Source organism: Coenobita brevimanus, chromosome 70 (assembly GCF_032717465.1).
Source record: "Coenobita brevimanus isolate Jiangsu-jjx chromosome 70, ASM3271746v2, whole genome shotgun sequence".
Classification (NCBI taxonomy): domain Eukaryota; kingdom Metazoa; phylum Arthropoda; class Malacostraca; order Decapoda; family Coenobitidae; genus Coenobita; species Coenobita brevimanus.
This window is the reverse complement of record NC_137023.1, coordinates 19,971,351-19,991,492: the sequence shown is the minus strand read 5'-3', so window position 1 is coordinate 19,991,492 and position 20,142 is coordinate 19,971,351. Positions and strand designations below refer to the sequence as shown.

Below are 20,142 nucleotides of genomic sequence, written 5' to 3'. Positions count from 1 at the left end.
TCTGTGTATTCACCCATGTTTTAGTGAATACCACACGTTGCTGCAATTTTAGCATGGTGTGATTGCGAAAGGACGCAGAAATAATGATGTAAATGCGACAGACAGACGCTCTGTGAAAATATCAGTCATGTGGATCGCCAAATATTAGTATAAAGTGCCTACGGGTAGAACATAAGTGCAAACATTGGGTGTAAGTATATAAATCTGCCCTAAGTTGAAACTTACATAGAGAGGGTTGTTTGATGCGATATTCTGTCGCTCAGTGCAATAAATACGGCCCCTTATTATATATTTTCTATTATGTGACATTCTTACTGGTATAATATAAGTTCAAATTATTGTATATGATGATGTATTTCCTAAGTCAAATATTCATAGCGTGTCTATAAAGATAAGATTTCCTGACGCCTAGTCGAATGAATAAGGCACGTATTAGTCAAAATAAAAGTCAGCAAGTGATAAAGTGAATAATTAGTATATATGTGTGTGCGTGAATTAGTATATAAGTGTGTGAGTATTATGTATGACGTAACATTCCTTGCGAGGGTATTTTCAGGCGATATTCTCACGCTCACTTGAATAAATAATGGCAGTAAGTATGTACAGTGCATTGGAGGGGTGTAAACGTGTGTAATGTAAGTGGGAAAATATAATTGGAGTGAATAAATAAAGTAGATGATGAAACACAGTGTTTGAGATCGTGGTTGCTACGTGAATAGGCGCTAGCATATCGCTAAATGCCCTCGTAATGAATGAAAATAATTGAAAACCTTCACAGTGGTGGGGGAAAGGTTCTATGTAAATGGGAAAATAATTAGAAAGTGATAAAACAATTTGGTATGTTGAAATACGAGACATAGCGAGTGCGCTTACTAAGCTGATGTGCGCTAAACTTATGCTGCATGTCATCAAAATGAATGAAAACATCTGAAATCACTTACAAACAGTTGTAATTAGTAAATTGTCATTGAAACAGAAGTATACAAGTAGAAAAAATGATCGGTAGACTCATAACAGAAAATTAGCAGATAGCATGATACGATTCTCGGACCTAACTCGCTATGCTCGCGCGATGGTACAATGCTTATTTTTCCTATATATGTGTCTGAAATCCATTATATTGTTACTGTTATTGTTTATTAGTACAAATTCAATAAATGTAGAGGTGTTGTGTGTTGTTTGTCCCATTACTCCTTACCATAGAAAACGTTTACGCATATCCAGCCCATTACAGAATACGATACCTGCGGGGGGAAACCGCACCTGTATAGACCACTTATAGACTGCAGAGACAACTTTCTTCAAGATTTTCCATAGTTTCTCGACCTAAGCGGAAGTTTCATAAGAAAAAAATTTTTTCAAAAAAGGCTCGGGACTGGGGGATGTCATAGGTGCGGAAAGGCTCGGGACGTGACGGGTTAAGAGCAGAGGAAAGTCTTGCTAGAACATGACTATGACTGTTAAAGTTTGGTACATATATGAATGGATTTTTATACTGGGTTTTATGCTGTTCTATTTTTACAATCTTCCTGAAATACAAAGCCTTTCCAAATTTTCAGATCAAATAAGATACCAAAGAAATAAAAGTCCGTATAATAGAAAGTAGTGATTTGTGACAGAATGAAATGAGAAAAAAAAATACAGGTCTGATCACACAGCAAAGCTATTTGAAATTCAAGAAGACGCACTCAGAGAGTGCAACACCCGAGCCCAACAAATGGTCTAAGTGGCGAATATTTGACTTCGTCCTCTGACGAATTATTCTCAAAGCCGAATGACTTCATTTTTTTTATTAACCTTAAATCTCTCACTTAGGCTCAAATGAGATGAAAACCGTTTGAGTTGACTTTGCTTAGTGGCGCTGACATTTGACCTTTCCCTGTGGCCTAGACCTTAGATTGATTGTTCTCAAAATGTAATTTATTTTTTTCGTGTTTTAATCTGAACCGAAATATTGGATACGCCTTCTTAGGTTGGCCTTGCCATACGGCTTTCACCCATGACCATTTGTTAAAAAAATGTGTCACTCACATGAATGATCTTCAAATCATCCACCAAATTTTAATCCAGTTCCGGACACAACTATTTTAGTTTGTTCACAAACAGGTACTTCGGTCGAATTTTGACTCTGAAGTGTGATCTTGACCTTTGATGATTGTTCTCAAACTTGAATCCCTCTGTATTTTCCTGTCCTAACCCTTCTACATAGTCTGGTTGAAAATTGACCCTTTTACTGTGACCCTGACCGTTGACTGTTCTCAAACTCGAATCTTTAATATTTTAGTATGCCCTTACCATAAGAATTGAAAAAAAAAAAAAAAAAAAAAACTCTAAATCGGATAAAGCTTATCTTAATTCTTTCCCTGTGACATTCGCCTTCACACTCCTGCACTAAAAAAATGAAAAGTTTACTCGTTGGCAGACGTTCAGTGCTTCTCGAAATTCACATCGAAACTGTTATATTAATAAACACACACACACACACACACACACACACACACACACACACACGGATCATATTTTGACGTTGCCTTGTTACCTTCCTCTTTGACTGTGTTCTCAAAACTAACCACTTCTTGATTGCCTTGCCCTCAACCCTTTACCCAAGTTTGGTCTAAGCTGGTTTAAAATATGTCAATCAATCAATCAATCAATCATTTCCTGTGGCACCCTCGGGGATGCATAGGGCCTCGATGAACTCACACCACCACATCCTATCTTGTGCTAACACCTCAAGATCTCCCCAACACTCATCTCCAGCTTCCCGTCTCATTGTCCTCACCCACGTCTCTTTTGGCCTTCCTCTACCTCTCCTACCAGGTGCCACCCACCCTGGTGTACCTCGTACTATTCCCTGTCTCCTATACACATGTCCTAGCCACTTCCATCGTGAGAATCTAACATATTCATCGATCGGCTGCACTCCCGTTATTTCTCTAATTCTACTATTTGGTATCCTTTCCCACCACTTAACTCCTAATATTCTTCTAAGTGCTTTATTTTCAAACACCAAGAATTTATTTTCCATAGTCACTGTGCTGTACCAAGACTCGTGTCCATAAATTAAGATACTCCTAACCATTACCTTATAAAGTTTGATTTTTGTATGCACAGAGAAATTGTTATTATTCCAAATATTTTTAAGCATTCCCATTGCCTGATTAGCCTTCTTTAACCTTTGCTCGAATTCAAAGTTCAAAGAACCATCCTTGGCTAAATAAGTACCTAAATATTTAAACCTATCAACTTGCTTTACAACCATACCTCCAATTACACATTCCTGCGCATTTTCCATATTCATATTGATTATTTCAGTTTTTCCACAATTAATAACCAAACCCACCTTGCGACCTTCACTCACCAAACAGTCCAACACTCTCTGCATCTCTTCTGGGCCATCACAAATCAAAACTATATCATCTGCATAATCTAAATCCAAAAGTTTCCTGTTCTCTCCCCAAAGTATACCTGCACCGGTTTCTGTTCCAACACGTTTCATAATGTAATCAATGACCAATATAAATAGTAAAGGCGATAGAACACCACCTTGAATTACTCCGGACTTGACTTCAGACGAATCACTCAGACAACCATCAACCATCACTTTACAAAATGTGTCCTCATGCATGTTCATAATGACCCTCACAAACTCCTCTGGTATTCCATAATGTCTCATGATCTTCCCCATAGACTCTCTCGAAACACTATCAAAAGCCTTTTCAAAATCAACAAAACAAAGACTTAACGGTACTCTCTTTCATTAACTTGCTACATCAGATGCCTAACTATAAAGATCTGATCATTGCAACCACGTCCCTTTCTAAAACCAGCCTGTTCATCCCTCAGAATACCCTCAACCACCGGCTCCAACCTATTTAACAACACTCTACTGAAAACTTTCAAAGCTATCGGTGACAAAGAGATTCCCCTCCAATTACCACACTCACTCAGGTCTCCTTTCTTCGGAACTTTAACAATTACACCATTCTTCCAAACTGATGGTAGTAACCCCGTCACCCATATCTTATTGAATAGCTTGGTCAAGATCATTATTAATCTATCCCCCTCCACTTTAAACATTTCCGGAAATAAACCATCCTCCCGTGCCTTATTATTCTTTAACTGTTTTACTGCTTTCTCCACTTCTGCAAGCCTCAACTCTCCTGTTTCTATATTTAAATCTTCCTGAGCAGACGGTATATCCTCTTCTGGTGGTATTGGTCTATTAAGAACTGTCTCAAAATGCTCTTTCCATCTATTTTTAATATCTCCATCTTTGGTCAATAAATTTCCTTCCCTGTCTCTAATTGGTATTTCCTTGCGTTTACCTGCATTACCACTCAGTTCTCTAATCGATTCATATGCTATTCTTTGACTCTGTCCATCATTTTTGTTTATTAGGATTTCAGTCTCTGCAACCTTTTCATCCACACATCTTCTTTTATCTCTCCTAGCTAACCTTCTTACTTCTGAATTCAAACTCCAGTACGCAGCTCTTGCTAATTCAATCTCTCTTTCATCAACGCATTGCATCTCACTCCTCAATTTAGCCTCACCTCTCTTTTTTATCATATCCCACGTTTCCTCTGATATCCATTTCTTTCTCCTGAATCTATGTCTCCTTCCAATCGTACATTCAGCAGTCTCATGCAAAACTTTGTTCACATCCTCCCACATCTCATCTACACTTCTCTTCCCCTCTTCCAACGTTTCCAACACCAAAAACCTATTTCTGCATTCTAATCTGAATTCCTCCTTTTCTTCTCCTTCTCTTCTAAGCTTAACAATATCGTATCTACCAACACCAGATTTTTCCTTCTTCTGATTTTTAAGTTTAGACCTTATTTTTGCAATGCTGAGTTGATGGTCACTACCAATATCCGCTCCCCGTTTAACATGAACATCTAGCAGAGAACTTCTATGCCTCCTACTGATAGCGATGTGATCAATCTGATTTTTATATTTTCCACACGGCGACACCCAAGTTGTCTTGTGTATATTGCAATGCTGAAAGAGTGTGCCCCCGATGACTAAGTCATTTGCTAGACAGAAGCTTCCAAACCTCACTCCGTTTTCACTCATCCTACTACCAACTCCCATCTTACCCATACATGCCTCAAATCCCTCATTTGAACAGCCCATTACTGCATTAAAGTCTCCAACGCAGATCAAAACATCATGTCTAGGTACCCTTCCTACTCCTTCTTGCAACTTTTCATAAAATGTGTCTTTCCTTTCATCGAGTGCATCATTAGTAGGTGCATAACACACAAACAGACTGATGTTGCCATGATTTGATTTAAACCGTGCGTATAGCAATCGCTCATCTATAGGATCCCACTCACATAAAGCCTTATTTGCTTTACAACCCAGCAACAATCCTACTCCCTGATAATGCATTCCGTCCTGTCGGCCAGATATCAATAAACGTATACCATCCTCCAAATCCAACTTATCAACTCCAGTTAATCTAGTTTCTGTCAGAGCACAAATATCAAGTCCGTAATTTTGAAAAACCTTCACTAACTCATCGATTTTACCGTCATGATTTAGCGTTCTCACATTCCAGTTACCAATTTTAATTGTATTTTTTGCATTGACAAAGGAATTAGATTGTAACTGAGGCAACCGTGAGATTCTTAGCACCCCCTGCCCATTTAAGGGCTGCACGGGACTGGGGGCCATTATTGTTCTTTCAGAGTCCATCAAGGTTTCTTTGGCTAACTTCCTGAACACCTCGCCATTGTGTTGCAGTCGCAGTAGGCAGCTAACTTGCCTGATTGCCCACACCCGAAAGACCCAGCTATGCTGTAGCCAGTCACGTGCCGGCATGCTTCCCAGCCATTTCACTCTTAAGGAGTTCCTCTGCCTGAGAAAGCAACCACCCCCCTGTAAGTTGCTTTTATATGGTCAGCCTTTGACTAAGCACTGTGACCATGACCTTTGTCCTGTTATTCTCAAAAAGTCATAGGTTTGTTTACTGGCTGTCCCTCAACCCTTTCAACAGATTTGTTTAATAGAACAGAAGCAGTTGGAGTTGCTCAAATCACACACACACACACACGTTGGAGTTGCTCAAATCACACACACACACACACACGCAAAGAAAGCTCAAAGAATAACACCCGCTTTTACTCCGCGAACTCTAACATACTAAAACTAATTCACATATAAAAGTTTACCCTAGGATGATTACTGCACAACTGGTGTATTCTGACTTGGAGGGTGGGAGGGGGAAGGTTATTCTTGCCAATTTCGTTTTAATTCCGGGGATTGAGTCTGGCCTGTCTAAAATATATGGTGGATTTATATTGACCGAGGTCATTTTATCCTCATGGGGTTAGTGTGGCCGGAGCCGATTTGATAAATCTGGTGCATAGCACCAGCTTGGCTTATTTTTGGAACTCGACTTCCACGCATGACATGAATTAATTTATATTGACCTGACGAACCTATCGTGATCTGAAAAGATTAAAAGAAAATGGCCGACACAGCTCTGGCTATGGCTGGAAGGTACTAGAATAATGAAATGAACGTATGCTGACCTAGAAGGATATGACTGGATGTAAAGTTGCCTGAATTATCATAGCAAACTGAATGACGCGGGAGTGACCTGACAGGCTGAATGGATGTGATGAACCTGTTTGAATCTACATGGCCAGGAAGGACGTAAACCTGAATAACTTAAATGCTGTTGAATGACCCTAATGCGATTGAACTGATCTAGAATAGCCCTAAAATTATATTACTTGATATGACAGGTCCAGGATGAACGAGAGGGACATGAATGAACTTGAAAATGCACTTGTGAACTTAATTGGAAAAAGCTGTAGGCTACAAAGATCTCACTGTTCCTGAATGATCTTGAACTGACTTGAACTGATCTGATTCTCGGGATCCTGTAACTCACTACAAACTGAATAAAATCGTTTAGCGTTAGTTAGGAGGAAAAAAATTCCTCCCTCCATGAGAGGGTTAACTGTGACCGCATTAACACTTAGGATCCTATGTCTAATAAAGTCGCTGGAGTAGTATGTCAGAGTTTTTCTAACAGTGAGAGTGCTAAGTGGCCTGGACATTTCTGTACAACTTTATTTTTCTAAATGACCCTTAACTTACCTAAACAGACCCCAGCTGATCTAACTGGGCAAGAACAACTAAAGCAACTTGAACTGATATGCAGATGACAAAAGAGATGATCAAAGTCTGAATGAGCATTAAGTAGCTTGGTTGTCATAAATGGACCTAATTGGACCTAAACAACCTTGAAATTACTAGAATTAATCTAACTGAACTTCGTTTCACAGTACAAGATCTGGAGTAGACTAAAAGGATTTAAGCTGACTTGATAATAAAAGTAACAATACCTGTAGTGAGTTCAGTGGGCCTTAAGTGACCTGAGTCGAAATGGATGCGAATGGGTAAGATGCAATTGAAGTGGCTAATTTGCCGGGAAATGGATCAGGCGGGAAGTTCATCAGTTGTTGTGAGTTTTACTCTAATGGTTATCCCAAATGACGGTTTTGCCTGCTGACGGTTAAGCTGCCAGCGGTATAAACCCGTACGACACAGATGCAGTCAGTAACAGAATTTCGTATCGTTCTCCCTTTTCACCATCTCATTTTCCTCTGCTGACTAATATTCCTAAGCTGAGAGGAGCTTGGTATGTTTCTCTCCATGTCCATGATGTGTCAGGGAGGAAAGTGACGGAAAATCCCTAAGCGTGAAGCAGACGCAGTAGGCAGTACGAGGTCGACGAATGCACTTGATATTCTTCACTGAAACGCCTTCCTGGCCTCATTTTGCCACATCGAGAATCTAACTGAGCATGAAATATTTCTTTTCTCGCACACAAAACCATTTAATTCTGGACACAACACAGACTACAAGGCACAATTATCTGAATACTAGCTAAGCTCTTCAGCCTGAGAACGTAATTTCCGTTCGGTCCTTACAACCTTCAGACGATTTTATTCAGTCTAGGTGAGGCATTTCTAACTGGAGTGGTTAGATACAGCGTCCATTAACTCATTCATTATTAAATGTCGTTTCCTTACATGAACAAAATCGCCCAGTGATCGTCTGGGCAAACGGAAATAGTGTTATTGTTGCAGAGTGATCAGCAATTCTCATGGCTTGTCTTCATCTCTGCTTCTCCCAGACATCCCAAAGAGAGATGGGGTTAAGTCGACCATTGTGTTGCCTCTGTCGGTCATCGAACCATTATAAACAATTCGTTCATGTGATCTGTACAATAGGTTTAACCAAAATATTACGGAGACAGCAATGTGCTTTAATCCCTTCAATCCAATGACGTCTTCATCTTATTTTCTCTGCTCCAGACGTTATAAATCCTCTTACGGTATGGTTTTCGAACAGGATGGGTTACATACAGCCTTAACCTACCCCCTCGCTACTTAGCCATACTTCTAAACGTAAAGGTAGGAGCAGACACCATGAAGCACCATTATCATAGGGTACAAAGCCACTGCACCAGACGCTTTACGATAATTACCTCTGAGGTGTTACTGGTAACCTAGATAAAAGTTAGTCACCTTACTTATACAAACCACATAATGTGGATAGACATTTATGTGGAATCAGCAGCCCACACGAAGATTCGAACCCTGACGCTCTTGGTTCAGCAGCTTAGCAGTTAGCAATGCTAACTACTCGTTTAGCAGCAACAAAAATAAAATGTAAAAGTATGTCATCGTAATGAAGAGGCTAAATCAGTAATATGGGTCTGAGGAGTTAAGGGCTTCAGCGACATGGCCGGTGCCAGAAGTACCACAGCAACAGGAGGTTTATCTTTTATGTATACTTACGCATTTTCTCCGATGAAGTATTTTTCACTATAATGACACTACTAGCATATGATTTTCTTCAAAGATTATAGCGAATTAAGGACAGGCTACAGAATACCTAACCCTTCAAGTTAAAAGTCTTTACTAATATGAAGTTACTGGCGTCCAAAGACAGCAAAAACGAAATAAGAGAATTGTCATCCAAATGGAAGGGTTAAAATTAAAGTTGATCTCTGTTCCCTTTCTTTATAATTTCGTATAAGTGACTACCAATCTCACTCTTGAAACCTCTTCCATTCTCACTGTTTGTATCAATCATCTAATTACTCATGATCGAACACATGAGAGGAGTTTAGATGCTTTCAGCTTTCATCAACTCGCCAGCAGTTCACAGTTAATGTGGATTCATAAACATAAACTAATTAAACAGCTAACAAAATTCTCATTTATATTTGCTTTCATTCGCCAGACTCGGTGTCATGTTGTGTGTGTGTGTGTGTGTGTGTGTGTGTGTGTGTGTGTGTGTGTGTGTGTGTGTGTGTGTGTGTGTGTGTGTGCTTGCCCGTGTGTAACAAAATGAGAGAAACAATTTAAAACCGGTTTTTAATCAAACTTGATGAATATTTTAAAAAATAGCCCATACAGAAACTGTTTTTAAGAACATATGTAAAAGGTCAAGGTCATGGGCTTGGTGAAATGGTGACTGGGCAAAATCAGCTTAACAGTTGTCATCCAACTTGGTCCCAACTCTGGAAGATAGCTGAGGGTAAGGTAAAATTATTTGAAAACAATCAGTCGAAGGTTTCGACCCTTTTGAGTGCTGTTGATAAAATAGCTCAAACAGTTTTTAATCTGACTTTAGCCAAACTTGGTGGAAGGGCTGAGGGGCAGGTACAGAATAGATTTTCTGTTCTTCTTCTTTTCTTTTTTTTAGAACAACAGTCAAACCCAAGATCATCTTAATGGTTTTTACCAATTCACACCAAATTTGGAAAAACTATTAAAGTTCAGGGAATTACAAAGGGATACTATTGTGGGAAATCGATCACAGTCACGGGGCAAGGTGAAATTCGACCCACGTGAGTGTCTGTTGGCATAAACATATTCTTCCAATTTTAGTCAAATTTAGTGGAAGGACTGAAGTAGGTCATGGAGAAGACTTATTTTTTTTTTTTTTTTTAGAACAGTAGGTCAAAGGCCAATATCAAATTAAAGACTTTTTAACCAATCTACACTTAACTTTGGGAAAGGTTTAAGGTTTGGGAAAAGGTTAAGGCTGAAGGAAGACAAAAGGGATTCAGTTCTGAGAACAGTCGGTTAAAAGTTTAGCCCACTGTTACGTTCTTTCTGGTGGAATGAAGGTAAATCCAAAGTCCGGTGCTATACTGCGGATATTTATTTACACAAGAACTGCAGATGCCTTGCCCCCACCACACCAATTCTGTATCTGCCCGGCAGAGGCCGGTGCGCTCCCTTGCCTCTAAAGCACTAGGTAAGCAGAATTTGAACTAGGCTAGACCTTAGGGAAGGGGAATAGGTCACGTACACACTACAGAGACACTTACGTACTACTGGTTTACAAGTTATAAACATACAAATGATTATAATTTTCCCTTCCGCTATGGAAAACTTGTCTCCTGACACAATGGGGTGAATATTATATAAGTGGCTTAGTTATCCTGCGGGTGGAGAAATAAGTTAGTAATATGGTAAGGGTGTAATGGGATAGATAATAGAGTTAGCCTCTTTTCTCAAGGGAGTATGGTAATGAAAGGGCAGAATGCTGCTATGCAAGTAGCTGAATCCAATAAGGAAGAAAATATATTTACAGTGAATGGCTGTGTTAAAATTCATTGAAAAAGAATAGTTGTTACTGGGTGTAAAAATTAGAGGGTAACTAATTAATAATTTAAGGAGCATGTGATTATTATAGTCTTTTTTGGAACAACATAGTCTATTATTCACCGTTGAAGTTCATTATATAGGTTTAGTACTGAAAACTATAATGATACATGGAATAATGAATATATAGTAGTTAAGTACACAGTAGTTGATTTCACAATGACTGTCTTTGGGAGTGATGTCTCTTAGTCCCTAACTAACGTCCACACACGTGTTATTCTTTTCTGACATCTACTGTATCTTTATGTTATTTATTCACAGTTCGCTGTTTATGTCCGAATCACCATTTACCTTTTGTTTCCTTTCTTACTCTTCTCACTTACAACTGGTTCATTTGATATCCTTCTATCATCATTTTACTTGATTTTCATTTACTATTCTGAAGTGGCATTTTTCCACTTATTTACATTTATCTTTCCTTCAGTACCAAGTTACATGATCTTCACACATGAATGTCACTAAGAACTGCCAGTTTCCTTGTCTTGTGGTTGCCGCACTAATCTTGTCGCAATGTAGATTTCTTGCAGTCTTTTATCCATTCGCTTAACACAGCAGGAAAGTATCCTTATAGTAACAAAAAATCCAATAAGAGAAATTGCCACTGGCGGAAACACAAAGATCGACTGTTTCCACTAACGGCTATAGGCTAAAGAAAACTGGTCCAGACGATTCCTCCATTTCTACTTGCCAATAGCCACTCAAGAGATCCAGGGAGGAGAGAACACAATTTTATTTTCCTAGGGATTCCAACAAATTAGTGAGCAAAGGAATTGGGAGTCTGTCCAGAATGGTCAATGCATTTATGCAGTGGTAGTCTATGACTGGCCGTAGCTCACCACCTTTCTATGGAACAAGAAATATCTGACTGTTCCACGGATTATCCGAGTGTTCGATAACGTCTTATTCCAGCATTTCCTGAATGAGATGATTAGCCTGTTGACACTGACTATGTGGTAAACGATAGGCAGGGACATGCACGGGTTGAGCATCAGGCTGCAATGTAATGGAATACTTTACAAGACTATTTTTGCCTATGTTCTCACCGGGTACGGCTACATCTTCTCGTTAGTCTCGCAAAAGATCTAGCAACTGACTTCTGTACTCAGGATAATCGCCCTGTATCACATGAGAGTCAAGATTCGTCGGGATAGTATTGTCAGTAGAGTGAACAACTGTGCACACATCTGTGACAAAGAGTGGGAGGTCTTGGCACACATTTATGGTCGCTGTGTATACCAACAAATCACCAATCTGTGTCAGAACGCAGCTTAGGTGGGGAATTAGTAGTGTTGGCTAGGTATAAATAGCATAAGCCATCGTCTGACTCCGTCCATATAGCAGACTCGTAACTAAAGCCCTTAACACGACAGGTCTCTGGCTGAGAATTAGTAGTAACACCGCTAGGTGACCCAACATTCCTCAGAGCAACCTTATTATATAAGCTGAGGGGTAAAACCGTGCACTGTTTTACCACCACTTGGTTGATCGTCAAGGACTGAATTGGGTTTTCTAATGGCACTGGGGGAGGTAATGACGAGTTCAGTGATGACTCAGTGCATAGGATGGTTCACCGGGATGATCTGTTTCAGAATTAGGGAGAGAATCTGATCAGTGCAGGGAATCTGGGATGTCAGAGGATTATGAAACTGTAGGGGAGACTGTAACTGTATCAACTGGTGATTGGAAAACTGGGTCTGTGATACCTGGCACAAACAAACTTTTGAAATAAACGCCCCCTCGTGCCGGTAACACATTGATATTTTTGTCGGCCATGGTTTGAACACCTATGAGAACATCAGCAAGACAGCTAATCCAGGTGTAACAGAATTCAGCAATGAATGGATCTGCCAAATCATGTAGAGAAATTTGAAGCTGAGTTTTGGCTTTAATGTCTAAATATCTTCCATCCACCGTGCACAGATTTCGATCTGGGGGCTCAAGGAAGCTAAACCATTTCGATCTGTTACACTGAATTCTTGCTAACGCCTCTTCAGATGGTAAGTTGACGGCAGAACCTGAATCCATAAAAAGTGAGACCTCTACTTGACACCAACTTCCATGCACAATTACCCCAAAATAATCTAATACACGAACAGTACTGAGAGATAGTGCATTGTGTTGGGTGACTGTTATGTTGGGTGCTTTCAAATGTCGTGCTGCTCTTCCGCCAACTGTCGACGTGCAAGTTAATGACACTCCTCTGTGGTTTAAGTAATGGAGTCTTTATGATACTTGCAATAAGGACAACGTGGTCTGGAAGGTGTATGCCGATGTGACTCCTGACGATTTAGTCCATGTTTCCGAGACCATTTCGATTCGTGGTGGCCAGTTAAACCACAATGCCAGCATACGATCGAGGACTGTTGGCCACGACATATAGGTGACTGGTCAGATTGCTTTGCCCAATGTGCACCTGACTGGTAACAGTTATTAGCAGGTGATCTGCATCACGAGGGAGAACAAGCATTGTTAATGGGACCTTTGGTAGATGGTCGTGAACATGAAAAATCAATTGAAACATTGGCAGTTGGTACAGTCCTTGCAGTGGCATTGGTAGAGCGAGAGGGTGTGATTAGAATACTTGCTTAATGAGTGACATGTGAGCCTAATCATTTCGTCTATCTCCTTTGAAATCTTTAAGTAGTTGAAGGAAGCAATATATACAGTAGATATTCACATAAATGAATGATATTCACAGTATGCCATGGGCAGAAAACGGGTGTTCTCTCGAAGGCAGACTAGTGTAGCTTTTGTTGGCAAACTCCTCCCATGGAAGGCATTAATTGGGCAGAATAGACTGTGACGTAGCCTAACCGGGAGGCACTGAGGCACCAGGCAAGGTAGGGAAGCTAAGACGAGAGGAAAACTGTGACACAGCACCGTGATTGGCCACGCTTCCTCCGTGGTGACGTCAGGGCAGCTTGGTGGCAGTGAATCACTGGGCATGGCAAGGTGTGGGTGGCTCACTATGGTTGGGGTGGTTGGGGATGTGATGGGGGTAAATCACCAAACCATGGTGGGGTGTGATGATGTGATGGTTGGTTATGCAAGACTGGTGGTTGAAACGGATAATAGGGTGGTGAGGAAGGACTTGCTGGGGTTGTGACAGCACAGTTGCGGGTAGGGGTTGGTGTAGATTGAAGGTGTCACCATAACAGAGCCGCACCAAAAAAAAAATATGTGGGAGACACTGCCGCAAGTCTGGTTAACAGAGGGTGGAGCAGTAGGTTGGAGGCTGAGGGCAGGAACAGACTGTCGTTGTGGGAGGTAACGTACTCTACGGGCAAGGAGGCAATTGCACCAGCAGCAGACGTGAAATGATGTTTATCCCATTTGCTACCAACCAATTGTTACCTCCCCACTCGTGGAATGTAGGTAAATCTAAAGTCCTGTGCTATATTCCGGATATACATTTACACAAGAACTGCAGAGATCTTGCCCCCACCACACCAGTCCTGTATTTGCCTGGCGGAGGCTGGCGCACTCCTGTGCCTCTCTAGTAAAGCACTATGTAAGCAGATTTTGAATTGGGATAGACCTTAGGTAAGGGAAGTTGGTCACGTACACACCACTTAGAACACACATAATACTGGTTTACAAGTGGTTACATACAAGTGGTTACACCACAGATTAAAGTCAAAGTTCGACTTATGTGTCAGTGTGTGAAGATAATGATTAGAAAAGTTTTGATCTGATTTGGATCAGACTTGATGGATGATGCTTAAACAGATTTTATCTGATGTAAATTAAGCCTGTTAGAAGGCTTTGGGTGAAAACAGGCAAAAAGAAAACAAATTTTTAGAACAATTAAAAGCCAAGGCCACAGGGGAAGATCAAAGTTCAAGGTCACTGGGAAGAGTCAACTCATACAATTCTGATATGATCTGAACCAAAGTTGGTGGAAGGGTTGAGAGTTAGGTAATGTTCAAGTAATTCGATTTTGAGAGTAATCTGTCCAAGTTCAAGATCAGGGGTTAAAATGAAACATTCGGCCTTTAGATCAGTTGCTGGACAAGGGTGTTGTACTCTCTGAGTGCCTTATGTATTGATCTTATGTTAGGCTTTTCGAACTGCGGGGGTTCTCTGTAACTTTCACAAGCCCATTACTGATATTGATGGTCCTTCTCGGATGGAATGAAATGATCTGGTGGCAACAGGAATTTACAAAGAAATACGGCACCAAATTGAACGGGTTAAGACGTTCTATGGGATTTTGTCGCTGAAACATGAATGTTCTGCGACTTGTTAAGACAAAGATTCGGAAAAGTCTTACAAGGTCTTATTCGGGACTTTATTAGAAGTGGAACCGTCCTCTTGAGACACGTCCTAAAAAATAAGATTACTGTATATTAGCGCAGAACATTAAACAGTATTGTATTCTATTGTGAAAAAAATATTGGAGATATTGCTTATGTTTAAATGCATTAAGTAACTCCCTGTCTGCTCCATGTTCGCTACTGAGCATAACTTTGTGATCTAATTAGTATTCAGATATTAGGGTCTGTTTCATGTTGCATAGATAATTATATACTTTGCTGGATCTCATAACGTATCTCGATTTTATCCTTACTGTTTCCGAAAGTTACTGTTCGCATTAGGATAAATTCTCCTAACTGAAGAAGTTTGATGTTATCTTTATTGACCCATTCGGTACAGTGGGCTCTCCTAAACTGATGATATGCGTGCGGATATAGCAAGGACAAGCTTTCAATATACATCATTGGACGATATTGATTAACCTTGCTTCTATTCCTGCATCCCATCTGACCCTTTTGTTCTCCCTGTCTTGGTGTCCACAGACCCACCTGGGTTTCCTAGGATCGAGGACAAGTCAGAGCGGCGTCTTGAGGGCCCCATCGTTCCCTACGAGGACGGCACCACCATCAGGATGATCTGTCTAAGCCTGGGAGGTAAGACACGTTTTGTGAAGTGTTGTGAACACTGACATGTAACCAGCATACAAGAGATGATATGTAATGCATTGCCAAATTGGTGCAGAGGGAACTGGTCAGAAGAATGAAGAATTGATATATTAATTTCATGGGGTGATTCGGGATACAGCTTAAGACAAAGCAAGCAGGAACAGTGACAGTGCCATAACAAGGCTCCATAAACAGTGCATGGGCAGAATATTTGACTTTATTATGTGATCTTTGAGTGGTTATACTAAAAACAGACTTACTTCATTCTTGCCTCTCCCTTAACCCTTCTACCAAGTTTGATTCATATTGGACCAGAACTATTTAAGCTGATTTTGCCTGTGACCTTGACCTCTGACCAAAAATCAAAATATTTTAAAAACTCTGCATCCCTATTTTACTCCATTTCGTTCAAGAAACTCTTGGCTAAACCAGATCAAAACTTTTTAAAAGTGAGCTTGCTATGTGACCTTGACTTATGATCAGTTGTTCTAAAGAACGACAAGATAACCCTTGTCTGACGCTAAACATCACCACGTGTGCTTAAAAGAAAATTAAATTTGCTTTACTTCTATTGTCCATATAAAAACACACACAACAGTCAAACTTCACCTCGCAGTTTTACCTTGTCCGCTGGCAGAGTGTTCTTAAAATTGAATCTTTCCACTTGCTGCCTTACCCGTTCACAAAGTTTGGTCCACATCACTGTAAATTTATATGTATATATATATATATATATATATATATGTATATATATATATATATATATATATATATATATATATATATATATATGTATTGTTACGGAACAGAGAGAGATAATGAACACTTCAAGTGAGAATACTAAAATCACTACTGTCCCGCAAAGTTCCAGGTTCAAAACAAAAGAGTTAGGTAAAATTACAAGTTAAAGTTTAATGCTCAAACTAACAACTAAACATTCAGGACTCATAAGGATAATGTAATGGCAAAAAAGGTTACATATATGGTTAACTTCAATAGCCTCTATTAACATGAATTTAGCAAGAGCAAATTTATCTAAGTCAGCCCTGATAAATGAGAAAACAGGATAATGCTCAGTTAAAGCAAGATATATTATTACGGGTACAAAATATTATTAATAATGGCTGACGTTAAAAACTCTACATGAATCAGAAAAACCTTACCAGGCCTACGAATTAACGCCCTAGGCCATACGGTACAAGAAAAATGGTAACAACACTTATACTCATATTATACAGCAGCTAGATGGCTGGAGACTTCCTGAGCACTCACAATAATAATACACTATACAGGGGAGGACAGAGATGTCAACAAAATGAGGAGTAGATCTAAGTGGCAATTAATGCAGAGACTGAGCTCATTATATAAGGGCCGGCAGAGCTTGATTCAACTTGTAAGAAGGACGCGCAAATGAAGCCAAAGGGGCCAAAGAGTTGACACTCCTCCTCTGAACAACAGAAAGAACGACTTACTCTACTATAAGGGGGAGAAGGGGGGAGTGAGGTAGAACAAGCAAGCCTGGTCACTATGGAAGCCACGAGGTGAATCGTGATCAAACATGCAGCATACTGTACGTTAGAATTATACAAAGGATGATGAAATCATAGGCTATGTAACACCTCCCGACAAAGAAAAAGAAATTTACAAATGAAATTTCTTATTACTCTAAAACAATCTGTCTACAGTATAGATAAGCAATCTGCAATAACATTTTCTTTCCCCTTGACATGTTGTATGCCTAATGAATACTCCTGAAGAAGTAGACTCCATCTTATCAATCTTTGATTTTTATCTTTAAACTTACTAAGGAATTTCAATGGGTTATGATCAGTATAAATGACTTTGGGGTCAAAACCAGAACACATATAAAATGAAAAATGCTGTAAACCCAAAATCAAGGCCAAAAGCTCTTTCTCAATAGTGGAGTAGTTCTTTTGAGGTGGAGTGAACTTCTTACTGTAATAAGATACAGGGTGTTCAATACCCTGATCATCCTCTTGCAGCAAAACAGCCCCAGCTCCTGTATCACTTGCGTCAACAGCCATCTTAAAAGGCTTAGCAAAATTTGGAGTAGCGAGCACTGGCTGACTTAATAGGATAGCTTTAAGTTTACTGAAAGAGGATTCACAGTTATCGGTCCAGACAAATTTAACTCCCTTTTTCAGTAGGTCTGTAAGTGGTGATACAAGAATTGAAAAGTTAAGAACAAATCTCCTGTAATAACCTACCATTCCCAAAAATCTTTGTAGCTCTTTCCTACTTTTAGGTCTGGGAAGATCACTTATAACCTGAACCTTAGCTCCTGGTGGTGCAACGTGTCCATCACCAATTACGTACCCAAGGTACTGAACTTTAGCTTGACCAAACTCACACTTTGATAAATTAGCTACAAGATTAGCCTGAACCAAACGCTCAAGAAATTTACTGATGGCATAGGTGATCTTTCCAGTTGTCACTGAAGATTAATACATCATCAATATAAACAACACACCCTGCCAAACCCTCTGTTACAACATTCATGAGCTTCTGAAAAGTGGCTGGTGCATTCTTCATACCATATGGCATTACAGAACATGCAAAAGTCTTTCCTAGTGTTATAAAACATGAGATCTCCCTAGCACGTTCAGTCATAGGTACTTGCCAGTATCCCTTTAACAAATCAAACTTACTTATGTATCTAGCCTTTCTGATCTTGTCTATGCAATCTTCCACGTGAGGGAGAGGGTAAGTGTTTGTTTTGGTTATCTGATTAACACGTCTGTAGTCGATGCAAAGCCGCTGGGACCCACCTGGCTTAGGGACTAGAGTGACAGGAGATCTGCACTTGCTCTGACAGGGCTCAATCATCTTGTGGTCCAACAGGTAGCCAAGCTCCTTCTGGATGAGAGGAACTTTCACTGGGTTCACACAGTAAGGAGGCAGTTTAATTGGCTTTGCGTCTCCAACATCGACATCATGCATCAACACAGTGGTTCTTCCTGGAGTGGCATAGAACACTTGCGGGTACTCCTGCAGTAATGCCGAAAACTCCTGCCTTTCCTCGGGAGCTAGATGAGAAAGCTTAGTCTGGAGATCATTCATGATATCAGGATTCTTCCCCAAACTATCACTCAGGCTCATACTGCATGGGAGAACTTCACTTGCAGACTCGGGTGGAATAGCTACAGTGCAGACTGGATTATTTTCGTCCCGCCTGTGATATAACTTTAGCATGTTGATGTGACAAAGTTGCTTGTTCTTTCTACGATCTGGTGTGTCGATGACATAGTTGACATCACTGAGTTTCTTCTCTACGAAATAAGGACCACTAAACTTGGCTTGAAGAGGTTGCCCATGCACTGGTAGCAGAATCAAAACCTGATCTCCTGGCTGAAAGTGGTGTAACCTGGACTTCTTATCATAGCAAGTCGTCATCTTCTCCTGAGCAGCTCCTAAATTCTCTCTCGCCAGCTGTAAAGCAGTGGACAGCCGTTCTTTGAACTTCATCACATACTCCAGCAAGTTGACGTCATCTTCCTCCGACAGCCAGCATTCCTTGCGTAGCTTAAGGCAGGGTTCTTCAAACTACGGGTCCCGACCCATTACTGGGTCGCCAAGTCCTCCAAACTGGGTCGCAGGCTGACAAAAATAAATACATGAATAAAATAAAATAATAATGTTCGTGACAATAAAATAAATATGAAGTTCATACATGAACCCACCTAACACAGTTTTATACTCGAATATTCATATATTTAATTATCAATAAAACAAAATCATAGCACAAATATTAGCCTTCTTGAGAGAGAGAGAGAGAGAGAGAGAGAGGTGGGTGAGGCAGTGGTGGTGGGGGTGGCAAACGTGAATCGAACGCGTAAGATGCGACGAGTACTTTCAGCTTTGAAACGAAAACGGGTTTAGTTACATTTGAGTTTTAAGAGTGTGCAGAAGTCTCCTTTAGTTATATAACAGTTCATACACCCACACTCATATCAAATGGATCGATTTGTTATTAGAAAGGGTGCCATTGCTACTCAGGCACCAAAGCCTTCTTGTTCAAGTGAGAAAGACAAACAGACAAAGTCAGTGGCAGAGAAGCCTGCTATGTCTCGTATGGGTGAGGCATCATCGCCTGTGCCCACTTCTGAGCCTCTTGCCAAGAAGAAGAAGATATCATGGCTAAGGCAATATAGTGAAGAATTCTTGAAGTATGGATTTATTAAGTATGATAAAGATAAACAAGAACCCAGGCCACAGTGTGTTATTTGCAATGAAGTTCTTGCAAATGAAAGTTTGAAGCCTTCAAAATTAAAGAGGCACCTTGAATCGAAACATATGTTGAACTAGTAGGAAAATCAATAGAATTTTTTCAAAGAAAAAAGGAACAATTGAATTTATCAGTGAAAATCCTTAGTAAATCAACCACTCACAAAGATAAAGTGCAACTGGCTTCTTATCTAGTTGCTTATCGAATAGCAAAAGAGAAAGTGCCATATACTTTTGGTGAAAAACTTATCCTTCCAGCCACATTA

At 40.1% G+C, this 20,142-nt stretch overlaps 1 pseudogene; it reads left to right on the top strand.

The window, feature by feature from the left end:
* LOC145406399 (protein sax-3-like) overlaps positions 1-20,142 on the top strand; it is a 558,017-nt pseudogene that overhangs the window by 299,027 nt on the left and 238,848 nt on the right.